The 26,839-nt window shown below is 34.7% G+C and overlaps 1 protein-coding gene and 1 long non-coding RNA gene across 4 annotated transcripts in view; one reads left to right on the top strand and one right to left on the bottom strand.

The window, feature by feature from the left end:
- Window positions 1-5,809: 5,809 nt before the first annotated feature.
- LOC311435760 overlaps window positions 5,810-26,839 on the bottom strand; it is a 28,231-nt gene continuing 7,201 nt past the window's right edge. For 2 of the 3 annotated variants that reach the window (XR_014692385.1, XR_014692387.1), the window contains 6 exons: window positions 25,132-25,301; window positions 24,055-24,923; window positions 19,626-19,852; window positions 16,751-16,865; window positions 9,343-9,420; window positions 5,810-5,895 (listed from right to left, as the gene is read on the bottom strand). This is a non-coding gene — a long non-coding RNA (uncharacterized lncRNA). Of the gene's footprint in view, window positions 5,896-9,342; window positions 9,421-16,750; window positions 16,866-19,625; window positions 19,853-24,054; window positions 24,924-25,131; window positions 25,312-26,839 lie in introns of all 3 variants that reach the window. The other variant, XR_014692386.1, reaches the window with a different exon arrangement.
- HPGD (15-hydroxyprostaglandin dehydrogenase) overlaps window positions 26,457-26,839 on the top strand; it is a 35,186-nt gene continuing 34,803 nt past the window's right edge. The window contains exon 1 of the mRNA XM_084517145.1: window positions 26,457-26,577. The gene's annotated coding sequence lies outside the window, so the exon portion shown is untranslated. The remainder of the gene's footprint in view (window positions 26,578-26,839) is intronic.

Here is a 26,839-nt window from a genome sequence, read left to right as displayed (position 1 = left end):
GAGGTACTGGGCCTTAAGTTAAGTTTTTAACTTCTGAATGAGATACTAGGTTCCATCTACTTTGGCGTTATAACGGATGGCAATTCCAAGCTAAGTCCCTTTAATACAAGTAAAGGTCAAGTCTTCAGCTCTTGTCTCTCACGTGTTACCAGTATTACTGTTAAACTGAAAAAATACAATGCCTTAAAAACGAATGTATTTAATAAAAGTGTTGGGTATTAAGGCAGCCAGCACACACATACACACACAAAAATCTGATTTTATGATTCAAAATGTGCTTACAGGCCTGTAAGTACACCAGAAGAGTGTATATATCAGTCAGTCACTCTTATCAAGCCTGGCCAGAAAAATGGCCCATTTGCAGGAGACAGTCTCCAAATTGTACCCAAGCATCCAGTAGATGAAGGTCACAGCCAAAATGAACATATCCACAAAGGCTTAGTCATAGCTAAAAAAAAAAAAATAATTGTGTAATTTATCTTAATTCCAGATATTTTAACAGGTCTATTCTACACATTATTCCACTAGCAGATGTTCAGCACAGGCACAGACTACTTGGTGCAAATGTATTTACTCTTTTAGACAAAAAAAAAAAAAAAAAAGACTGATATTGGCAAGTCTGTTTAAATGAGGAATCATCTAGACTGTGGAGCTCCTGAGGCATCTACAAGATAGATAATATCTAGCTTTTGGAATAAGAGCAATGAGGAAAGTGTTTCAACAAAACAACAGTGGAGCTATTACAGACACCCACATAATAGCTGGGGACATGATAATTACAGTGTCAATCAAGGTGGATAATGATCAGAAACAGAGGGAAACGAAGGCAAAGATACAATTAGAAAATATTAATTTAACTCGAGTGAATGCTAAAAGATGGCAAATAAAACAGGAATCAAGGCAGATGACAGCAAAGATGAAGACTTCAACAGTAGCAAACATGAAGATTTCATAGTACAAAAAACTCACAAAACATCCTGTGGATAATTACTCTAACCACAGAGGGCACCCAAGGGAAGACTGCTCTGTGGAGGCGACAGTGGAATAACAGGATAACTTGGCAATACCCACAGAAACATGATGGAGCTCTGCAGCAACTAGAAGCAGTGCTCTGTTATGTGTGACTGCTCTAGGACTCACTGCAGGGCTTGCTGTTCAGTTAATGGACATAAAGCCATGGCTTTAACTTTCTTATTTTCTGAGTTTCCTATCATCACATTGCTTGTGATATGCAGTATTCTTTTCAAGACTAATCTCCCTGGCCCAGTCATCGTGCAGCTGGACATGCGAGGACAGTTTAGGAACTTGTTTATTACATGACCAAGACATCGTGAGCTCTCAATAAAACAATAAAAAACCTGTTGAAACTGAGAAGAAACCTGGTGGTTCTGTTTATCAGTAGGATTTCAATAGCAGAAAATGAGACATATGCAATAGATACTTTGTTGTTGCATTATGATGAACTATATCTCCTGTACGATATGAACTGTATATCTCCTACTTTACAGGATGCTAAAAACATTGATCTATATTATTACCTTCACCTCCTGTGCTGTGTACAAACTAGGTGAAACTCAGGGAACATGCAGAAAAATTGTGCAGTGCAAATCTTAAAGAAATCTTAAAGAGGCCGGGTTGTAAAGCAGATTACCAGAAATGCTCAAATAACCTTGGTCTGTAGAAAATAATATTTTATTACAAAACAGCTTGTAGGTTGCAAATGACTATATCTTTCATCATTTCCATAGTTATATTAAGGCTTCCAAAGCACAAGAACTTGTACTGGGCAGATGATTTATTATTGACTAAGTAGGTATAACTGAACAAGCAAATCAATGTATTGTTATATCAGAAGTAGAGAGTAATTAATCAAAAGTCTATTATCTCATGATAAAATTTGTAATTAACTACTGTATAAAGCAACATATTTTTTCAACATCAACAACTCCTGTGAGTAGCCTTTGTGAAGCCTGAAAAGCTGTGCCACATTTCCCTAAGTCCATTTTCTGCTACATAAGTGAATACATCCTATTATTGCTGAAAGATGTATTTAAAAGACAAGGGATTCCCATGAATTACAAAATACATGTTACTCAATTTCAAATGAATGATGTGAAGTCATAGGGAATTAAATATTTTGATTCCACATATGGAAAAAGATAATTCCTAAAATACTGTTCAGATGCCAAAGCCAATGCTTTTTGAGGTGTCTGCATAACATAAACTGGAAAGTACTTATTGCTTCCCTGAAAACTTTTTCACAAGACAGGAAGAATGACTTTTTCTACTTGACACACGCTTCTGTAATTCACAAGGTCTTAGTGAATTCACTGGAGTAGAATGTCCAAAGGTATAAAAAGGATAATATGCCAAAAGAAAATAAAGATTATAAATATAAATATAAATATAAATATAAATATAAATATAAATATAAATATAAATATAAATATAAATATAAATAATATAAATACAGACCTGCATGACAATTTGAGGCATGGTATTCACACCCGGACTGAGTGATAAAGTCTGAGTTCCGATGGGTTAAGTGTTAACCTAACCTACACAGCTATAATCAACAGGTTGTCAGAAGTATGCCTCAGGCCTAACGATGAGGACATTATTTGTCTGAGATATTTTTAATGGGATATGGCACAGGTAGTGTACTGTGATACTATCTTTTTAAATTAGTCATGTATAATTATCAGAAAACTTCCATTTGGGAGAGGTATCGTATATGAGGCAGAAACTGTCTGAGAGTCTGCAAGACTGGAATATCTGTACCAAAATCTGTACTGTTAACCAAAATCTCATCACAAGAGCTCTGGCTGGAACACTACTTTCTTGGTCTCACTGCATTTCTGGCAGTGCAACAGTTAGGCATAGCAGTTAGAAAGTATGGAAAACAATGGGTCATAATCCATGTCCCATGAAGCTGAGTTACAAAATTCAGTGAATACACTACAGAACAAGCCATGATAGCTAAAGTGGGAGTGGGTGCAAATCAAAATAAATCCACAGTGATACCAATCCTAGGCTAGGATCTAAACTAGCATCACTAGACCTTTTCCTAACCCACTTACTCAGTACCAGAAATCTCTGACAAATTTCTTTTGCTTTCCCTTTACAACTACTTCTGACAAAGAAAGTAAAGTGATGTAAATAAGATAAGCATTATGGTCATATTATGATAGGACTATAATGTGCTTTGCTGTACTTGGCACTGCTTGTGTATACTCTAGTTTGCATTGCTTTTGGTCCTCTTTTCTCAAAACTTTTTTATTATTATTTGATATAACATGAATTTCACGTTTATGATACATTGTATCACTTTGGTCTCATACGTAACTGAACTCATAATAGGCAGAAATCAGAAGATAATATAACTTTATTCCTTTAATGTTTTTCTTTTATATGAAAAGGGGAGAGGGGAGGAGGCATAGCTCCTATTTCACATCTCAGGAAACAAGCTGCTTCCTTGGTCTTACTGAGATCTGGAAATTTTCCATACTAATAGAAAACAGTTCTTTCTAGCACTGAAATAATATTTGTGCAACTGTTTATATTAGCTGATTCAATCTTGCTGAAATAGGTCCAATTTTGCTTTTTCAGATGAAATTGCAACATTAGCTGCGTTTTTCATTTAGACAATATTTCACACAGAAATAACACAGATTTTAAAAGATCTGTGATACTCTTTTCTTAACACACAAATTCCTTTGATTTTCTTTCAGTAAGCTAAAGAGACAAAGAGGAGATTTTGATTAATGATTACATTATGTTTGTGTGTTGTTTTTTTTTCATGTTGTCAATACTGCCTTAAACAAAATAAGCCTGTTCTATTTTAAAGTAAGATTCTTGGTATATTTATTTTAAAGAATTAACAGAGCTTTTAAAATATTTGCTTTTAAGGAGTTATATTAAATGAATATACAAAAGATAAATGCATCTTTTATCTAAATAAAAACATGTTTGAATAATAGTTTTACTATATGTTTATTTAAGCACTCATACATGGCAAAGATGTTAACTATTTAACATAATGTTCCCATTATTTTATTGTCCCTTATATTGTTTTATTTTATTTCCATTTCCACATATTATTCATAAGGAATAAGAGTGTACTATTTATGCATCTATATTTCCTTTCCAGTGACAACAATTTAATAAATCATAACATGAGAGATAAGTACATTTTTAACCACTGAAGTGAATGAAGGTCTACACTTTCCTGAACTCTGTGCTGACTTTAGTGAAGCTCCAAAGAATGGCTTCAGCTAGTATGGACCATGTTGCAAAGTGATTAACAGAAATAGATTAAACAATTATCTCTCATTTAGTTCTATGTTTTTTGTTTTGTTTTGTTTTGTTTGTAGTTTAGCATGATGTGTGTGTATGTGTGTTTTGGAGGAATCCTAAGGTGTATCACAGTACAGGAAATATGACAAGAAAAGTGGTTGAGCTAACCACAATTTGAAAACATTTTTGCATGATGAATTTTCTGTTTTTTCTTTCCCTGAAAAGGCTCATTTCCCCCCTATGCCTGCTGGAAATCAGCTGATATATAAAAGCTGGGGATATCAGTCAGCAGATATACTTAGAAGAAAACTAGTGTGTATCAAAAAAAAAAAATAAATAAAAAAGAAAAGAAAAACCAAGCTTGTCATAAAACCCAAAGTCTGTTTCCACTTTATTTAAAGACATAGCATTTATTGTTCACTCTCTTTTACTGCTATAGTTCCCCTCCACAAGGATGATCAACTTTTTTCTCACTCTGATGGATTTCAAATTCTTCCTCAGCGATGATTTTGCCACCACTTGTTGGGTGGACCATGCTCATTAAAATATCTAGTAAACTACTTCTGATGTATCGAGAGAGTATGTAAAGTAAATCCAACTCTGTCTGTTTATGACACAGAATAGTGACACATATAGCTTTACTCAGGAAAATCAACCTTATAATGAGTGACTGAAAACACAAGGAATTACTTGATATTAATTAACCAAGGATAATTCTTCTACTGTTCAAAGATTTTCTCTCTTCCTTTCACATCTTTTTTACCCTCATAACACGAACTAAAACATGGTATAATAAGGCAAGGAGAGAAGTCATCTCTGCTTAAATGACTTCGATTTACAAATAAACAGTAAAGGAGTAGTTCCAGTGAATTGACTAGAAACTGATTAGCTACTTAAATTTAAGCATATATCTAAATGTTTGGAAGGTCTGATCTTTAGAAGGTTTCAAATAGTTTTGTGTATTAAACGTATATTAAGACCCTTTGGTTTTGCTCCTGAGGCTGAAAAGGTTGTGACCTGTTACAATTACTTGACAAACCAGTCACATTTTTCTGGTGTATAAATATGACTAATTTCACAGTTCTTTGAGATCTGAAGATAAGCATAAAATTCTACATTCCCCTAATACTCTCATTGTACTTTGGGCACGTGTGACATGTGTTTTGCAAGAGTTTAAGTTGGAACAGAAATTTTACCTAAGAATTTATTGTACCACATTAATTGTAATAACCTTGTGAGCATTTTTTAACCATAAAGACTTAAATGAAATTCTGCCCAAAAAAAGTGTAAATCTGGAATCTCTTTATTGAAGTCATTGGATATGTTCCAAACTTAAACAACTGCAAATTAAAATAAAGCCTGGCTCCATATCTTCAGCTACAATCAACCATATTGAGAAAGAAGATGCGCTGAAGATTATTTTTATATAATTTTTATTTGGAAGGGGCATATTTATTGTTGTCTCTTGATATGATGTCAGACGAGAAAAGAATGGTCATTTATTCTTACCCTTGCAAAATTATCCCAATAGCAGCCCAATAGCTTTGCAGTATAAGATGAACACAAGACTGAGTCATGGTTACAGTATGCCGGGTGTGGCTGCAAAAGAAAGAAATATTCTTTACCTTGACGATATCTGTTACTCTTTTTTTTTTTTTTTTTTTTTTTTTTCCTGGGGGGGAGCAGGGGGAGGAAGGGCAGGGAATATTCTATCTGTTCTATCTATTATCGCAGATAGTTCTAATGTTTTTGTTCCCAGCAAAATTAGCTAGGTATGCCAGCTGAGTGGCGTTCTCACTGAATATTTGGTATATTTTGCTGAAGCAAAACCAAACAGTCTGCTAAGAAACCACAGGAAATCTTAATGAAGTTAGAGCAAAACCCTTAGAACCTACACTAAGTTTGAAAGTCCCTAAAACTTCCCAAAGAGGGGTGCTGTTTCCACAACAAGCATTTCCAGGTTCCTGTGAGTTCTGCCTAGAAAATATATCAGTTTTTAAATGGGAATTTCACTGTTAGGCCAATTCCTTTCTCTTCCCACAACAATCAGTGACTGAGGTGTAACAGCAGTATGGGGCACCCACTTTGGGGAGTCTCACCAAAGTTCTACCAGGAAGAAACCCACGTGGTGGTGACTTCTTAGACTTCTGGGTTGGTTGTTGTGTTGTTTGGTTAGTTGATTGTTTTTGTTTTGTTTGTTGGTTTGTTTAGTGCTACTGATCTGTCTAACCTATCCTAAAATGAAAGAAATTGTTCCCCTTTTTAATGTTCGAAATATTCTGTACCTTTATAATAATACTAAGACCATGATTAAACTAAACATTTATTTATTTAAGATACTAAGAAATGTTTGACAAATCTCATGTATGTATCTGAACATTACATTCTGGATTAATGTCTTTTTACAATATGAAACTGCTAAGCAGTCCTGTAAACATTGTTGCAGGCCTGAAACAGCTTTTTCTCTGCTTCAGTGTTTAACAGATGGGAAATTTGCTGAGATGACACACAGAGCACCAGGCAGGTGTTGGTGTTACAGCTTGTTCTTTCAGATCTCAGAGAACAGGAAGCTCTGAAAAGTTTCTCTTTGTAACATTTCCCGTATTTGCACCTGGTCTATATCTGTTTTGTATTTAGCTCTGCCAGAAAGCACCTTTTAGTATGACTTCTAGTAATAAATTACCTTATGAATCAAGGTGCTTGGGATGCATTTTAAAGTGGAGGCTGCCATTCACTGACTCATCTGAAGATAATTTTCACTATGCATAGTCAGTGTATCCCAGAGCAATATCTACGTGCTAAAATTCAGACCTGATGCTTTTCTGCTTAAATTCTGTAATTTAGTTCCCTTACAAAGCTTCTCACTTCTCATGTGAGGAAGCATAAGGGCATATTTGAGAAGAAACTTGGGCTAATAAGACTTCAAGTCTCTTTCATTTCTGTTAGGTTCTTGTACCCAGCACTGCCAGGTCCTGTGTGAAATCCCTCAGATCTCATCCCAGAGGACTGCAGCCACATATGGCACCAGAATGACAAAATTTCAGTTCTCTTCTTAATTTAATCAATACTTTTTAATCACACACACATACATACACACACACACACACACACACACACACAAAAGACAAAATATCATACCAAAACATTTCAATACAAAGAAAATTTTCTTCTGAAGCCCCAAAAATTATTTCCAGGAACCCAGTTCACACACTGCTTTTGTGACAAGCCAAGAAGGAGGCTTCAAAGAATGTGCTGGCTATTTCACATACTGCCAATGAAGTAAACAGGAGTTATTCTAGAGAAGTTGTTCCTTCTGCTTTAGACTGTGTTTCACTCAAGTTTCACTTGACTTCCTTTTTGCTTTGTATGTCTCTTCATATCCCATTTTAGGAATTATGTTGACATGTCATCATTAAAGTTCTACATTTTCTAACAGCATCTCCATTAATGCCTGTGAGAAAAATTGCTTTCCTTTCCTGATGTCTGATAAATGCTGAATGTACTACAGTTATCTGAAAGAATCCATGGGTAAGCATCTGCATTAATATAATAATAAACTAAAGCACAGCAATAAAGTGACTTTTTCTTTAAAAATCATTAGTGTGTTCAAGGCCATATGCAACCCTGAAATGAACAGTGAAGGGAGTTACATAAATAGCAACATTCCCTTGTTTTATGTCAAATTATGATATCTACTGATAATAAAATAATAAAATCACTGTCAAGATGATTAATGAGTTGTCAGAGAAAGAAGGCCAACATAAAGTAATTTTAATGTATTTAACTTTTAATATGATTTTTCATGGAAACAAGATGTATGCGAATGTGTTGTAAGTGTATTTTTTTTCTGACCGTCTGGTTTCTCCTAAAAACTCTTGAACAGCTTGGCAGATATTAAACAAATTTTGTAGAAGGGTGGATGTGGTTTCTATGAAAATAGATGGCCAAGCAGAAAATACAGACCATTCAGTTTTTGAACTTTAAGAAAATGTGCAGAGTCAGTTTGTACATTACTAACCAATAACAAATCTGCATGGGAGAGGCATCTTATAAATACTCTGCTATAGGGAAAGTTGCTTCATTTCTAGAAACCAAAACAAGTCAAATGTGAGGCACACACTGGTAACAAAATAAACCAGTCCTTGTGATCATTGGGCTACCTGGTTTGAGAAATCACAATATTTTTGAAAGAAAGTAGATATATATACCACTTTTTTTTTTTTTTTTTTTTTGAAAACTGTTTTGTTTTGTTTTGTTTTGAGAATAGTCTATTCCTTGCTGGGCAAATCAGACATTATTACTTGTTGTCACTCTAAATATTATGTTGATCCTGGCAAGAATCTATATTTATTTTGCTTCTGTAATTATTGTTTTATGTCTAACCTAATGTTTCCTGGATTGATTCACTGGACTATAAATTATCTAGGTCAAGGAAATAATTTAAATTTTTGAAACTGCTATTCTCCTCTGAGTTACAAAAAACTACTAAAACCAGTAAGTATACTAGTTTAGAAAAAGATGGGAATTAAATAGGTTCAACTTTTCTTCCAGAAGAATATTTTATTTTATTTTATCTAACTATACTGTTCTTAATAGACATTACCTCTGTGGTTTTATGCCTAGAATTTGCTCCTGTATCACTGTTCCCTACAAATGTGAAGACATCTTAGAAAACCTCTTCAGTAGCTAGATTTATTTTTCCTCAATGTAATGCTGTCAGCAAAGCAGAGGCTTTACCTGCAAGGAAAACATTACAGCACATGACAGTACAACTCTTATTAGCCTGCTAATAAAACAGGTTCTTTTAAGTTCATAACCCCTAATGTTCTTCTGCAAAATAACTTGGGCAGAGCTCTAAATCTTTCATTAGTGACAGCCAAAAGTAAATAATCTATTGTAAATGATGTAATTTTCAAAGCTTATTACTTTGTCCTTGTAAGTGTCATAACAATGCTTGATGGCAGCTTTCATAGCTGACACCTCACAGAATCCCTTTTGGCAAAATTAATCTACTGTTTTTAAAAAGTGCTTATTATCTATACATACCAATGAAACCATTGGAAGATTCCCCTGGGTTCCAGTGAACTCTGAGTCAGGTCACTCACAGATTAATGGGCTTTAAGGCTAGAAGGAATTGGTAAGATCACATGGTAGATCAGTAGCAATTTAGCAAATAAATGCTGCATCAAGCCAGGAACTTGTTCTTGAATGAGAACATATCAGTTAAAAATGAACCCCAATGTAAAGGTATCAGTACAGATAATATTCTACCAGCTAAATTGTAGAAGCTTAATGGGAATATGTGCTGGGAATACATGCTGGAAAGAGCTTGGAAGAGAGTCATTAAACATGGATTCCTGCTAATCAAAATGACACAGCACAACTCTGATTTCATAAACCACATTTAAAGGGGAAAAAAAAAGTACTAGACAAGCATAGATACATGGCTAGGCTTTCTGCTGCCTTTGGGGTATCCATCCTTATTCAGAGATGCAAATATACCATTACTTCAGGTATAGGTGTACACTGGTCATCCTTGCAGGATGGCTGTGGCTACTCAAAGAACACTTTATTAATAGTCAACAAATTTCTTTTAATACCCAATCCAAGATTGTTCAGGGTCAGCCTATATCTATTTGTTCTTGTGCCAACATTGTTCTTTTACTTAAACAGTTCTGTTCCCTTGTGGTGTTTATCCCTGAGGAGAGCAATCTTATCCCCTCTCAGCCTTCCTTTTGCAAAGTTAAACAAGTCACACCCTTCCACCTCTCATTAGTCAGGTTCTCCATTCCTTCTGTCACCCCAGTAGCCTTCACTGCACTGAAAAAAAACTAGTTTCTGTTCATTTTATTGCATGTCTTTGACCAGAGTTGTGACTATTCCAGGTGACTCCACACCAAGGCTTAGCACCATCAGCCTGCTCCTTGGCTGTTTTTCTGGAATTGTCCTGGTGGGGACATTTCAAAGGTACATTTGTCTTTTCTCATGGATCTATGGCAATTTATAGCCTTGCTGTATTTCTTCTTAACTATTTCCCACTGAGAAGGTGCAAACCTATGACAAATGTTGTGGGTTTTTTTTGTTACCAGACCCCAAATTGTGTGCTCACAACATGTAATGAAACTCCATTCAGATGACATTCTGGACTAAATCTCTTCAGGACAGATGAAACAGTAGCAAGAGACTTGCATGCATGGGTAAGAGCACTTAAAGATGAAAGCGTGGAGTGAAATTGCTAAATCTTGTCATTTAACCACAATAGGATTAAGAGTAATGCTTGCTCATACAATAATAAGCATTTAGAGAGAGAGAGAAGGAAGGAAAAAAAATAGTAGCATCCAAGTGCAGATAAATAAAAACAAATATTGTAAGTCAATCCACAGTGGCTAGATTCATTTGCTAGTAAAGTCTTTTATATTTGGTAGTTTTTTTTTTTTTTTATATATATATTATTATTATTATTTATACAGTGAACATTAAAATTCTTAATGCTTTCAAACCTTAAAATAAGGAAAACATGAAAAGAATTTTTTGTTGTTTGTTTTGCCTACGTGCCAGCCTGTGTAGAAAAGGCTGTCTTAGATTAAAGTTGTAGAAAATAACTTCACAACTTGCTGACTGTTTGTATCTCCCACATCTTAAGCGAAAGGCCTTAACAGTGGAAAGTGCTTTCAACCTATCCTTGCAACCCCTAGTAATGAAGCACTGCAGTGAAATAGGAATCAAAGTGTCTCATTTCTATAATGAATGTCCCAATGCCCAAACAGAGTCAGCGTTTTCCTTCCTGCTTAGCGTGTCTCAGTGTTTTCTTTCTGCAGTTTCCACAGGATGGATGGTAACAAGGGTAGTTAAGATAGCCATTCAACACTGAGGTAGTCAGGTTACTCTAAGGTAAAGGGACATTATTTCTCTCAGGTAGAACAGAACACTAAGCCCCTGAGTCTGTGTGTCTAAATAAATACCTTCAATATCCAGTAACAGGAAAGGAAACATGATCTTTCACTGGTTCACTTCTTCCTTTTTTTTTTTTTTTTAATTTTTATTTAATATTTTCTTACAAAACCTGGAAAGCAGGTTTTTTTTGAACAAGGTGTTTTGCTAAGAGGTGTGGGATGAAAGCAAGGACCAAGCTGTTGTTTGTACAGCAAACAACAAAACATATTTTGATTCAATAGAATTTTGTTTTCTTTGAATTTTCTGGATCAGCAGCCAAAACAGAACTTATTTTCTGCTTCCTATTCCACGTCTTAGTCACTGCAGCTTCTTGCAGCTGCATGTTTTGACACTTTGACAGAAACTTCAAGGTCTGCCCAATGGCTAAGGAGGAATGACTCTCATTCAGAAGTGCTGTCTGAGGCATGGGGACTGCTTTTTAAAGGGGAACTCTGATCTTGAGATTGAACTAAGTTTTCCCTTACCTTTTAGGTCCTCATATGTATGATAGTGAAAGAACCACTCAGCAGTGACTTATTTCTTATACCAAAATGGTATTTGCTACCACCAGAGAATACTGGCCTTTTGATCTGATTGTGCATGAAATGTTGTTATTATGGTATTACCTATTACTGAGGTATACCTCAGGCACTGCCTTTTGCTCTCCCAAAAACTGCATCTGATCAGCTAGAATTTCCTCATCAGCAGTTTATAAACAAGGTCATTGTGTTTCCTTGTGCATTCATGCAAATTTAAGGGCAAAGTACTACCTCACAAGGATAACTGCTTTTGACAGTTTATACTAGATGAAGTTTATTTTAGTCTCCCAGTTCAAGCCCTGAATCTTTCCATCTTTCCGTTAATGTATATATATTAAAGAAATCATGGGGAGAAAAAAAAAAAAAAAATTTTGCATTTACATTGATCACACCTTCTGTGCTCACCATGTCTTTTTGTTCAAAGATATTTATTTTTTTCAGAATTGGCACATCACTGTCTCTGACTTCTTTAATGTGTAATCCTTCACTCCCTTCATTTGTAGTGCAGGAAGTCTTCAGCCCAAAGCATATCTTATGCCATCAGACATCCCTCAGAGACACACATTGGCAACTTCCTCAGAGAGGGACACTGCTTTCTCTTTTGAAATGTTAACTATTAACATTTTGTCAAGCAATAAGAATTGTGTTTTTAGTGTCAGACTGTTTAGTTCCTGTTATTTTCTGTACAGTTCTGCAAGGTCTCAGAGGTTATCTGTCATTTGTCCTAGCTTAAAGAATATGCTTTTGTAAGCAAGTAGACTTGGCTGGAGGTGTAAAGCTGAAGAACGTGTGTTATATATGATTTTCAATTCTTACCCATTGCATATTAAATCTGAATTCTCAACCAAGTAACACCAGCTTGTCAAAATGACTGAATTTGTATTAGCAGAAAGTTTAAATTCCATAAAACAACATTTCACAACATTATTAAATAATAATAATAATAATAATAATAATAATAATTGTTTGTATAAGAACAGCATAAGCATGAAGAATAGTTTTCAATTACACCATTCAGCAGTGACTTTGCAATTGTTTTTTTATTACATTTTTGTTTAGTTAAGGTTGCTATTTCCTATAACATTTTTTTTTAATTGTGGCTGTTATTTTTGTTTTCACAATTAGAGAGTAGCACATGAATTTACTTTGACTTAACAGTATGCAATTATATGATGCAGTCTATATTACATGATGGTGTCAACTAGAAAAATAGCAGATATTTTAAAAGAGCTAGAGGAACACATCTATTTAGGCCCTTTTCCTCATTGCCTCTACAGAGTTAAAAAACAGAGACATACATCACAGAATCACAGAATCACAGAATTTCTAGGTTGGAAGAGACCTCAAGGTCATCGAGTCCAACCTCCAACCTAACACTAACAGCCCTCCACTAAACCATATCCCTAAGCTCTACATCTAAGCGTCTTTTGAAGACTTCCAGGGATGGTGACTCCACCACTTCCCTGGGCAGCCTGTTCCAGTGCCTCACAACCCTTTCAGTGAAGAAGTTCTTCCTAACATCTAACCTAAAACTCCCCTGGCTCACACAAAACACAACCAAAATAAGTTCAAAATCGGTTTGGCAGCAATATTTAAAGACTAATTCTGAAAGATGTTAAAGCTATGAACTGGAGATGTATCAGACTTTTAGAGTACTTATTGAGAAGCCGTGGAAAATATTTGGGTCAGTTCAGTTCAGTAACCAGAACTTTTAACATTTTCAGAAGCCAAAGATGATTAAGAACCATATTTTTGTGATATTTGATAAATGTCAAAGTTTTCCAACCTTGTTGATTTGTATTTCCCTGTATTGGAAAGCAGATAGATTTGAAGACTTTTTATATGTTCAACAACTAACTAACAAAATAAATAAAAATTAAATGGGAAGGATGAGAGTAAAAAAAAAAAAAATTACAAAGAAATGGAAGTATGAAGTATTAGAAGTATTATATTAAAGTATTATCACATAGCCAAAATGAAATTTATCTGCTTTTCCAGATAATTTTCCTGATAATATCTGTAATTTTTTGGAATTAGAGCTGTGGGGTTGAACCACTTCTCCTTCTCAGTGAAAGTTTTGCAATACTTGCTGCTTACAAGATGTTAAATACAACTATTAACGTTTCCATATCACTTGGAATTAAGATGAAAAAGAAGAAATGAATGTATGCTTTCCGTTGATTTTTTCTGAAGTTCTTCAACACTGTCATGGAAACTCTAAGAACCATTACCGCTTCCTTCCTTCCTTCCTTCCTTCCTTCCTTCCTTCCTTCCTTCCTTCCTTCCTTCCTTCCTTCCTTCCTTCCTTCCTTCCTTCCTTCCTTCCTCCCACCCTCCCGCCCTCATGATACAGAAGGTCAGTGGTCTTCTCTGCCACATGCAGAGTGCATTCTTCAAGAAGCACCTGAAGTAAAGCTCCAGGTTATTGTCGAGGGTGTCTGAGATTATGGTACTTTCAAGATGCCCTTATGTACCTGTTACATGGCAAACAGAGAGACATGCAACAGTGACCTGATGCAAATGTTCCTTCAGCTACTAATTACTAACAAGCCCTAAATAAGCCCTCTTTCTCTCTGGCTGTGGCAGCACCCCTACAGATGGGAAGAGGCAACTGGTAAATTATACCTTATTCTCTGTGACTGGATGGACTGGATGCTACTGTTAGTAGCAGCAGAACCCATTGTAGTATTTATTTTCCCTATATCCTTCTTCTTTTGCTGTGATTCTGGCAAAAAGCTGATACTGTTTGGGAACAAATAGATTTCAGCGATGTCAGGATTTCTGTATTATTTTTTTCCTTGCACAGCAAATAACACATCAGTACTGTGGCTCATAAATATTCAGGAATGCCAGTGTCCACAAATAATATGATTCACTTTGGGGTTTTAAAGGGACCTGGAAAATACAACCACATACGTTTTAGGAAACCTCTCATTTGTCATGCTAAAAATTATCATTTGACCTTGCCTATTAAAATTTATTGTCACATTCCAAAAGCCCACCAGAAGCTTTGCAGACCTGCTTATTTGTGACATTGTACTTTTCCATAGACACTTTCAAGAGTACATTTTTTTCATATGATACCAATGCACAGCCTGGTAGGCTGTTCTTGTAGGACCTGTTCTCCTTACCTTATGTTTTCATTTGATCCAAGAGGCAGTACTATCTTACCGACAGCTGTCAGCATGGAAAGTTGGACTCTGCCAACATCTCTCTGTATGGCAGTGCTTTTTCATGGGACCACTGAACTTGGTAACTGTCCTTTTTAACAAAACAGATTGTGAGGAACCTGTCACTAGAAACAGAAGTAACTACAAAACATCTAATATTGTTGTCTTTCCCAAGAAGAAAGCATAACTATGGCCAGCATCCACACACATAATATGGCCAAGTTCATGGCTCCAGGGTGTTTGCAATCATATTTGCTGCCTCTGAAAAGACTTGCTAAAGTCTGTTGAGCCATGCTGCTGGAATGAACTGATGAAATCATAAGAAGCAATAGCAAGTGTTATGTTCAGATTGCTAGCAGACACAGACCTCGCCTCCTTTTCTCCTGAAGTAACCTTCTGGGGCATATTTGTTCTATGATTGTTTTCAATGTGTTTTATCATGCTTGATGTCCCCACCCTCTTGGGATCATAGCCAAAACTGTCTCTGCATCTGCAGAATGTTGGCAAATGGCCGTTGTGCCATTCAATAGTATTGGATACTTAAGCTGAAGTAGTTTAGCAATTATAAGCAGAGATGGTCTCTACTGAGTAATATTTGGTCTCCTCGCAGGGACCTTCTCTGGCTAGGTGCTGTGGAAAAAAAAAATCTTGCCAGAATTGAAAGTAGACCACTGTTACAGAAGGAACAGATAATCTCTGGGAAATGGCCAGCAACTCTTGAGACTTTGAAGAAGTTATCTCAAGTGATCCTAGCCTGACTAGTGATTATCTTCCTCTTCCACGTCATTAATGTTCTTAAAGTGATGGGCTGTACCTCAAGGTCAGAGTTTGGCTTAGGCAAATTCATATTCACCAATGCCTGGGATGCATGTTGCAAAACTTCCATATTAGTGGAATAGCTTCCTTTTCTTCCAAAAGTTAACTTTCTTCTATTTCTCCTTCTGCAGTACTGCTCAGAGGAATGCTGCCCATGAACAGCCTGTACTGCTGTTCCTAGAACCATAAACTCAGTTTGTTGATCTGGGAATTGTGAGGCTGCCAGATCAAGCAGCAATATTGCGTTATCAGAGGTATTTTTCTCTCTTCTTTGAGTCAAAGACTATTAATAATTCCCAATACTCTTTTTCAGCATTCAGGAAGTATACTTATGTATGCAATCAGCCTGCTCTCGTGCTGCTACTATTTCTGTTCCTCTCGGCAGTCTCTTCCCAGCACAATTGTAAACAGGCCCCGTTTCAAATGACCAAATTTTCAACTATGAGGGGCAGACTGCAACTGTGACCAGAGTTTGCTATAGTGAGCCAAGAGCATCATCAGTGTGAACTCAGTCAATGGATACATGCAATAACATGTAACAGAAACAGAACTTTCTGACATCAAACTGAAATGAAATAGTAAAGCCCCAATAGTATAAAATATTTTTTTTCAATTATCTCAAGCATGTTACTGGAAATTTTGTTGAACTCAATACAATTTATGGCTTCAATTTACCAGTATTTTCTCTGGGAAAACACCATTAGTGAAAAAAAAAAAAAAAAATGACCAATTTTAAAGAAAACTTAGACACTCATAGATCTGATCTTCAGAATATTCTCTGATTGCCTGAAAAATCCATCCTCTGTTCAAGGGTGCCAGTATTTAGGAGTAAACTGAGGAGCTAAAATCCTACTAAAGACACATGAATGAACAGTCACCTGATTTTACTTGTGCAGTAAAAAGTCTATACAGCAACTATTGGCATATATGCACTACAGCTAAATTAAGTGTTAGTAATGAATCTATTAAGTAAACTGAAATGCATAGCAGACTCACAAGTGCCAGAGGCAACATTTTTTTTTAATCTTCCATCTTCCAAATACAAATGTGATATCTTCCAGGAGTCATCCTGAGTTAATAATTCATTTCATCCTCTGTAGCTGTAAACATCCTGGTATGACAGACAAAATATTTAAATTATTCTTGATTTATGACCTTATTTTATTCCATGGCTAGGATGCCTCTAGCATGAGTTTCTCTAAGGTGAGAGAGCATTAGGCTTAATCTAAAATTACTTCACAATGGGTTGAGAATTAATCATCCATATGATCTCAAACATTTTACACTATCCTGAACTCATTAACTTCTTGTTTCCTATGTGTGTACGACACAGATACAGATATACATCCACAAATATGTTCTGTCACCTCAGCATAATTCTTGGACCCCATGATTGTTAAGACTTTCAACAGGATATGACAGTCTTTATGCCACAGAGAAACTCATCTACTAACAGAAAAATCTCCACGTTAAACTTGGGCAGAGTTGTGTCTCAGGGATTTGAATTCACTGTTACATTATTCAACGCTCTTCCAGAAAATCTGGGTTTCTTTTGTGTTCCTTGTCATGTCTGTTAGTGGGTATGTAAGATTCCTTAAAGCATCTAAAATTACTTAGGATGCCTGTGTTTAAGCAAGTGAATCCTTCCCAGTATTGTCTCTGAACTGAAGCAAATTCTGTATTATGAAATAAGGTGTGAGTCAAAGATTTAGTTCAGTATTGGACTTCTGAGCAAAAACTGATACGATAATTTCTATCAAAAATTCTTAAGGAACAGGAGATCTTCCCAGAATAGTTACTGTTCAAAAGTCAGGATATTCACCCTCTTAGTACACATAGACAAAACCCATGACAGGCTTCTTGTCAACTCTGAACTAAAGGAAAAATGTAGTTATAAGGGGTAAATCTACATTTTTGTTAACTAATGTTTATTTTCCAATTACCGTACTAAAGACAATCTATAAATACAATAAAGTTCTTACAATTTCAATGTAAAGTTGACATTTTCTACCTGTATGAATAGTCCAGTTTCTTAAACATATGGGCTTAAGGCCTGAGTTTGTTTTTCTTTGGATATTTGGAAGAAAAAGAAACTTAGTTACAACTCTATGATTTATTTTGCCTTTATGATTTACTAAATTGTGGTTACCACATACTGCAGATTCCCTTTCCTCTGTTTTTTTTTATAGTTCTGGTTTTCTTATTCTTCATTAATTCTGACTCCATGTGCCTTTCAGAATTGCAGCATTGAAAACTCAGCTGGATTCCATAACTAAAAAATGCTATCTGATTCCAGATAAAGAGAGAGAACAGAAGTTGTCTCACAGTAGGCTTATACTCGAGATATTTACCTCATTTTTTTTTTTCTCAAATAAAATACATTTTTTTAAACAGCAGTCACAACAATTCATTTTCATGATAACTGACATCTCCTGCTAATGCAACTTCTAAGTCAAATGAGCAACAACAAGCCCAAAGAAGAATTCAATAGATTCACACAGATCATTCTACCTTTCCTTCAGCATCTATCGCTCTTAGTTCATGCTGTTCCTGAAAACTATTTTTGCAATATCTAGATGAAATTATTAATCCTCAGTTATCACAAGACAGATTTGTTAATCACGCTTGATAATTTATGGATTTTTATTTCCCATAGTATTAGAAAGCGACCATTGAAAATAATTAATAAGTTTAGAATTTAAATAAATCTTGTTAGTATATATTTTAACTTTAAAGTTTACAACAAACAAACGAACAAACAAACACCTAACATAAAGATGGCAATTTCTGCAGCTACATAAATTGATCATTAAGTCTAACATAAACAAGCGTACTTCAGGAAGCACTGATTTCAGTGTCATCATCTCAAAACAAGGGCAGTCCCCTGAATCAGAATAGTATCAATATACAGCCTGGCAGCCTCATGGTTAAGACACTTTCTAGAGAGACATTGATTTTGGTTTATTCGTAATGTTGAAAGTCTTGAACTGCTTGGTCCTATACTCTACCAAAGTGCACTAATCCTTAAGGTGTTCTGCAAAACAGAGCACACCTCATACCCTTTAAATTTAAAGAAAGTGGCCAAAACAACCATATTTTGTCTGAAGTTAACATGAAATAGGACAGGTAAATACTTGGGCAGATAAATTTCCAGACTACCGATCAGATTTAGGTTTCAAACGTCCTTCTTAATCCTAACAAGATGGCAGCCACTGAAGGGAAGAATGTAATCTTGTGCATGACTACCAAAAATATAGTCTGTAGAACTGTTCAGCAGAGCTTCCAAGTCTCAGTCTTGGATTTCGATTATTAAAACTCATCTTCAGCCCCACTTTTAGCTTTTTAATATTTTTGTAGATGTTGGCTTGAAAATCCCCGAGTCCCCTGAACCAGAGTAATTGTACTGCTACAAAGAACTGGAGACGTTTACCACAGGAAAGCTGCTACTACCTTTCACCACCTTGTTGTCTGCAGTGAGGCATGCCAAGAGCTACTGGTGCTATAGTACAGTATCAGCTACCGTTAGGACTGCTTCCTTGGCATTACAAGAGCTAGTGCTTGCAGTACTGTATCAGCTAACCATTAGGACTGGTAATAATGGTTGAGAGATGTAGAGCAAAAGTGCAATAAATTAAAAATGTTAAGCAAAGTGTTTTCCCAGTTACTGGTTCTTTCTCCAACTTTGCTGATTTCTGAAGCTCTCTCACCCTTTTGAGTTTGCTACTGTGTTAGTTCTGACTGATTAGTCATACACCTAAGTGAATCAGCATGAAATAATTCAGCTTCATTGGGTTATATTTAGTCATTCAATATTTGAAATGTCTTGGTTCCTAGATTCCTAGTGTATGATTTTCAATTTGCACATACTTACTTTCTAAATTTTTGGAACTCTTTGCTGGCTGTTGAGACATCCTGCCTTGAACTTTCTGTGCTCCAGATGTGGTTAGTAACTTTGAGTTAGAGCCCAGACACTTGAAAAAGGCCAAAAGGTTCTGGAAAAAGAACCTGCAGTGATGCCAAAATCCACCCTCACTTTTCGTATGAAGTAGGTACTCTGAAAATTTTAAGCAAACAAATGCTCCATCCACAGGCCCAAAGCTGGAAAAAAAAGAAGAAAAAAGAAATAATAAAAAAAAAAAAAAAAAAAAGACAAAAAGACCCGGGTGCTCCAGCCTAGCAGTACAATTTGTATTTACTAGCCACTTCTAATTCATCACATACAGATTTTACTTTTGTGTACTGTATCTGGGAATCTCCTATATAATTAACTTCAAGATAACATATTTCAAGTCTACAGAAGCTAGACATTAATTAAATGAAAAGGAAAAAGGAATAACCAGGCTTACTTGTCAAAGCAAAAAGTCCAAAATAAAATAAATATACATATTCAGGAATGAACTACACTATGATAATAAGAGGCATTGTACTATTTTTCCCTATGAAAAACTTCTTTCTTTTATGTAATTCAAGATGGTCAATAGGCATTACAAAGGCAAAGAATACTTTTAGCATATTTTATTATTTTGTAACTTTCTAATTTATGAAAATAACATATTCATAAAATTTTCTTCTAACCACTGCTAATTTTTTCCTTCATCCACTACCAAATATTGATTACCTGTTTTTATTCCTTCATCCCCTACCAAATAATGATTCCCTGTTTTTTTGTTTGTTTGTTTGTTTTTTGTTTGTTTGTTTTTGTTTTTTTTTATGTATTATAAACTCTGCAGTGATATTGTCTTTGGAATGTGGGATCATGATCATACCAGATTCTTAGTTCTTACAAGCATAAGAGGTACAGCTTGTACAAAACTAATTTAGATTCATACAGAAACTGTGACCTTAGTGCTTGACCTTAATCTCACTAATTCCAAGAGGAGAAAGAACAAAAACCTGTACTTTAAAAGTGCTAAATGTATCGCATATCAGAGCTTCTTTCTCATTTGAACAAGAATAATTTTTCTGAGGTATTGAAACAGATAAATTCATTAAAAGGCACTTTGAGATATACATATATGCTTTTCTTGGCAATGAACTATATCAGCTCCACCTAATGTCACCTAAGCCAGGAAGAAAAGTATAAACTCACTCTGTAAATATTATTGCTGTTTTGCCAGGTTGTACCAGTTTGGGGAGTTCATAATGGGATAATTTATCTTTCAAATAGAAATTAGTGACATGGAGAACTGGAATATTTCGTAGGTTTTGAAAGGTATACAGAATAGGTGTATACATATGCACACGCATAAATGTATTTTGAAGACTGAATGTATATTAATATAGAGGGAAAGACAGAATAGAATATACCTAAAGTAGGTAAAAAAAAAAAAAAAAAAAAAATCAGACTTGCTTCAAGAATAATCTGTTTTCTCTTGAAAAAAAAAAAAAATCTGAGAAACATGGAATAGATTTAGTTCACTTAGTGTGCATGATAGTGCTGCTATAATACTGAAAACGAGTGTTCTCATTCTGAATAAAGATCCACATATCTCACAATCCTGTCTTTGACAGTCATCAGAGCAAAACAGAAGATATATATTTTGCAATTCTTTTACAATGTACTATCCCACATTCACTGCTAGTAACTTTGCATTTAATTAAAATAATTTTTCTTAAATATTTCCTTAACCCATGTAAAATTACCACATTGCATGGCAATCAGTTACACAGTCTAGCTGCATTATGTATACTGTAGTAATTCTACAGCCATTAACATGAATATGCAAATATTCCCTTCAAGTTAAACATTGATACTCAGAAGTGGAGCTGGAGCCAAATGAGAAGACACCCAAAGTACAGGGTGCAGATCTGTGCACTGCAAGCATAAGATCTACCCTTGCTTGCAAGCTCAAAGCAACTCAGCAGAAAACTTTCCTCTTTAGATCACCCATCTAACATTCTCCATGAACTGTATAAAAAGCCTAAATGCATCATTTAAGTGATCTGAATCTACCAGCTGGGACAAGGTGCTTCATATTTTGATGTTGCATCACTTACTTGGGGGTGGTTGAATTTATTTTGGTCATTAAATGTAGATTTATACATGATACATATATATGTATAGCAATGCCAACTGGCATCATAAGCCTGAGAAAAAGTTCTGTTGATGTGGACTTCTTTAATTTCAGTGCTGGATTATGAGTATCTTCAGATCACCAGAGCACTTTTTAATTAAACTCTGTTGAAGAAGTCTGCTGCAATACTGTAAATTACCTTACAGATTTTGCTGTCTCAGCTGCTTAGAAATGGATTACGTAGTCCTTTGCACCTAGACTGTGATTCACAAGCCAACCTAAAATTTCCCTCCAAAAGTGGTAGGATGTTTTTACTATATCCTTGTATATCTAATAAAAGTTTATACAGGACATACTTATCTTGTCAGAGCTTCATGATTTGAGGCAAAAGAAAAGGTAATAATTAGAAAACATTAAAAATTATTAATTGAAGGTTTCACTTACAGGCATGCAGTCAAGTAATATTATGAGGCTGAAAATTTTATCTTTGTTTTTCTCCAGGCTGACAATACATCTAAACACATTTGTCTAATAAGCCTTAAAAACCCATGACAAGGCTGGCAGAGAATTTGAAAATCAATTCTATGGAAAATTCTCACATTTCACAGTTGTGTTTATTACTGAAAAGGAATTCACAGCCATGAAATCTCACAACTATTCGTGGTATGGAAATTCTGGGTGGAAAAAAAAAAAAAAAAAAAAAGGCAAGGAAATTGAAACATAACAAGAAATAGTACATATGACAGAAAATATACAATGGCATAATACAACTAATAAGATATAAAATCCTAAATGATGCAAATTCAGAATGAGACATTAATTTGGCCAAAATGAATCATGTGGTTGTTAACGAAATAAGAATATTCTTGTTCTAACATTATTTCTACACTTAGCAAAACTAATGTGGTTCCATAAGAGAGAAGGGATTTCCTAATACTGAAACATCGAATATCCCTGCTCACAGAGAATAGTGACCTGGGACGTTGTGTGGTCCAGGGAGCTAGAATAATGAAGTGATCTAGTCTGATTCCCTTCATATTTACAAAAATGCTCAGTGTGTCACTGAGCATCTGAGTTTCAGAGATTTTTGGTTGAGTATTTCTCTATGTTCCTTCTCATATTCCTATTTTGGATTTTTAACTTCATATTTTTCAGAATTTTTTTTCACTTACCATTTCAAAAGACTAAGAATTGATCCTTAATATATCATACATTATACTGTTATTCAATAATGTTACAGGGCATGAAATAGTTAAAATAGGAATAATATTTAACGGATTGAGAATTTCACAAAATCAACTAATCTTATTTAATAGTGTATCGGTACGATATTGACAATCACATTCCAAGAAATTAAATTCAGTCACATACAGCAGAACTTGTAGATCCATAAAAATACATCTGTATCTCAGTATTTGTATATATGTTTCATTTATATAGACAGACATTTATAAATTAACAGTCTGCCTAGCTCAATACAAATTTGTTCAGCTCATTCACTGGTCATGTTTCGAAATTTAAAGCAATAAGTAGAAAACAATAAAAGGAAGGTAATTATTGTGTCCTCTTCTTTATATTTCACTTTGTGTCTGGCCTAATGAAATTCCAGTGTTGCCCTATATGACAAAAAAGCCAGAAGCACTACTCAAGCACTAAAGCAGCTTAAATTTCAGTGGGTAAACAACACCTCTCAAATGGGAGATGTGTGTATTTGAACCTTTCCCAATCTCTTATAGAAAAAAAAAAAAAAAAAAAGAAGAAGAAAAAAAAAAGGAACCACAGACTAGGCAAATATTCTACTGTAGAATTATTTTGACAAGCAAGAATTGCACCACACTATAAGCTAATGAGCGCTGCCCCAGTATTGTCTACAAAGGCCAGCTCAGTATCTGTGCACATCGCTTTGTCACGTCACAGCACATAGAACCAGTCAGGATTCTGGCAGACTCCACACAAATGGGTTTATGCATGTACTAGACAAAGATTAACACAGTCAGTGAGACAGCTTTCCTGGTAAAAACAAAAACATCCAAAGGGTGCAGTGGCTGAGCACGTGTTTGAAAACTACTGCAGTCCTTTGGCAGACGTAGCTCTGCGTGTCACAGCCAAAGTACACATGAAGCATGCAGCTCAGGGAAAAATAAAATATGAATGTGTGTTTGAATATATGAAAGGTCACAAGAATTAGTCATTCCTTTTAATCATCTTGCCCTCTGCCGCATTGACAGTTTGAATATACCAGATAAAGTATTTAGTTCATATAAACATCGCTAGCAATGTGCTTACCTGTTCTAGTGTGTTCATCTTCTCCGTGGCACCCACTGCTTCATAATCTCAACGTTGATGTACTCCTTCCTTAATCCCACTACCAAATCAAATGTTGTTGTATTTAAATGCAATATCCTTCTGTAAAACTATCTTCCATTTAAATGTCTTAGTTCCATCTTCAACTTATCTGTCTAAATAACTTTTTGAAAAAATAATTTAAATTAAATATTTCTTTTTCAGTCCTATTGTACAGTTTTAGCATGAAATATCATGCTCAAAATGTTAAATTAAGGAAAAGTTTAGGAAATTAAATGCTATTACATCTCACAATTTATTCCCAAAGCAGAGGTTTTTGACTAATTTGTTCAGACACACAGATTTCTCAAAGCTGCTGTGAAATAATAACCAGAACAAAGCAGAACTAGGAAAATAATAATAATCATGAAATCTATTGTTAAATCAACACTATAATTAATATATATCTATAACTATCAAATCTATGTTAAATCTATACTGTAATTAGTAATGGGAAAATATTCAAATGTTGGCTGAGTCAAATTCCATGGAAGCACATACGTATCAGATATATCTGGACAATACTTGCATTCCAAAGCAAGGCAGCTTCCTAAACAAGGAAGTTTCATATGGGTTTTACTGTAAAGCAGCATATTTTGTTATTAGTTTTGTTTCTTCACAGTAGTAACCAATTACTGTTCTAGTTTTAAGTGCATTATTTTGCTGAACATCTTTTAGTTGCTGTAAAAATAAATGTATAATGCACATTTCAAAGATTCTTGGTACAGATGTATTACTCCAGCCATTTTCTGGAAAAGGTGGTAAGGGGATCTCCCTTCTTCTTTGTTTCCACAGCATGAGCCTGGGTTGTTCTGCAAATGTGAACGCATAATGCTATGTTACAGAGTGGCAGGGAGAAATCAGTTGTGCATGTTTATAGCACATTTATATCCATAACTCTGCTGTACACTAAAATAAAAATAAAATAAAAATGAAAATAGTCTAATAACAATTTTATTCCTTCTAAACAATAATATATATATAAATATATTTGCTGGTGAGTTAGCTTGATGAACTTACAAGTGCAATGGAAACTGTCCTTTTGCTATTTATAACACAAATGTTGAGTTCGTAGGAACCTCTGGAGATCATCAAGTCAATCCCTCATTGCTCAAAGCAGGATCATCTAGTGCAGGTTGTCCATTTAAACTCAGTAACAGTTTAAGATCTCTGGGCAACATTTTCCAGTGCTAGACCATGCTCACAGAAAAACAAAGAAAAAAACAAACAAAAATTTAAAATTTGTGTTTAAATGAAATTTCACAATTTTTATTTTGCCTCTTGCCCATTGCCTCTTATCCCATCACTGGACACCACTGAGCCTGAATGCATCTTCTGTAAACCCGCCCATCAGGAATTTATAGATATTCCTGAGATTCCCATTAGCCTTCTCTTCAACACGTTGAACACTCCCAGCCCTCATTGCCTATCCTGGTATGTCAGATGCTCCAGTCCCTTAGTCATTTTAGTAGACCTTCCATGATGGTGACATTACAGAATATCCAAGTATGTTACCATATTTGATGTGGTAATGTGGATTCTAGTTTTATATGATTTCTGAAGCATATTGGAAGACTTATTAAAAGGCTTCACATAAAAAAAAAATAAAATAAAAAAATAAAAAACAAGAAAAGAAAGGAAAAGAAAGGAAAAGAAAAGAAAAGAAAAGAAAAGAAAAGAAAAGAAAAGAAAAGAAAAGAAAAGAAAAGAAAAGAAAAGAAAAGAAAAGAAAAGAAAAGAAAAGAAAAGAAAAGAAAAGAAAAGAAAAGAAAAAAGAAAAGAAAAGAAAAGAAAAGAAAAGAAAAGAAAAGAAAAGAAAAGAAAAGAAAAGAAAAGAAAAGAAAAGAAAAGAAAAGAAAAGAAAAAAGAAAAGAAAAGAAAAGAAAAGAAAAGAAAAGAAAAGAAAAGAAAAGAAAAGAAAAGAAAAGAAAAGAAAAGAAAAGAAAAGAAAAGAAAAGAAAAGAAAAGAAAAGAAAATGTAGTATAGGTTTACCATCTCCACAAAACTATGTGGGAAATTCTGAGTTTCATTACATAGTCTAAAATATAATTTATCCAGTAGGAAGAAAGCCTTTCAGAAAACTTTAATTCTAGAAAGAGATAAGTGTATTTCTGCATGTTTAAATAGCAGAAATATAAAATGGAAGACATATATAGTTATTTATATAGTCTTACAGGAATGTACTTATTTCCAGATACCCATGGTGAGTCTGAACTTGGCTCAGTACATCAAAGATTTTAGCTTCTTCCTAATGGTCATATTAAGTAAACACTCTTACACAATTGGGAACTAATTCATAGCTCTCTGCAAATGAACTCAGCATATGCAGGTGGAGCCTGACCTCCACATAGACTTGTACTAAATTCTTCTGTTACAGCTTTTAGTATGAACAGAGTGTGGCTGCATTCACAAATAATAAAGGTGCTTATATCAGCATAATACGCTCCTTTTACCAAGCTGCATCGGTAAGTTCTTTAAAAACATGAACTCCTCTGTAAGTCAAGAGAATCTCAGCTGGAAAACACATAATACATTTTTCTTGATCAGCTACCAGTTGCAGTTTATTTTGTAGTTGTAAGCATTTTGAATAATCAGAAACAATATTCAGTAATTGACTACGTAGGGTTATCCATGTCTGGATTGTTTTTTTTTCATTTTCACAAAATAATATCAGTATTTAAATTTCCTTAAGAAAATAAGTCTGGTAGTTTTATATAGTTATTTTTG

The sequence above is a fragment of the Aythya ferina genome (genome assembly GCF_964211825.1).
Source record: "Aythya ferina genome assembly, chromosome: 4".
In the NCBI taxonomy this organism is placed as follows: domain Eukaryota; kingdom Metazoa; phylum Chordata; class Aves; order Anseriformes; family Anatidae; genus Aythya; species Aythya ferina.
Note: the sequence above shows the minus strand (reverse complement) of the source record. Positions and strands in the feature narration are given on the sequence as shown.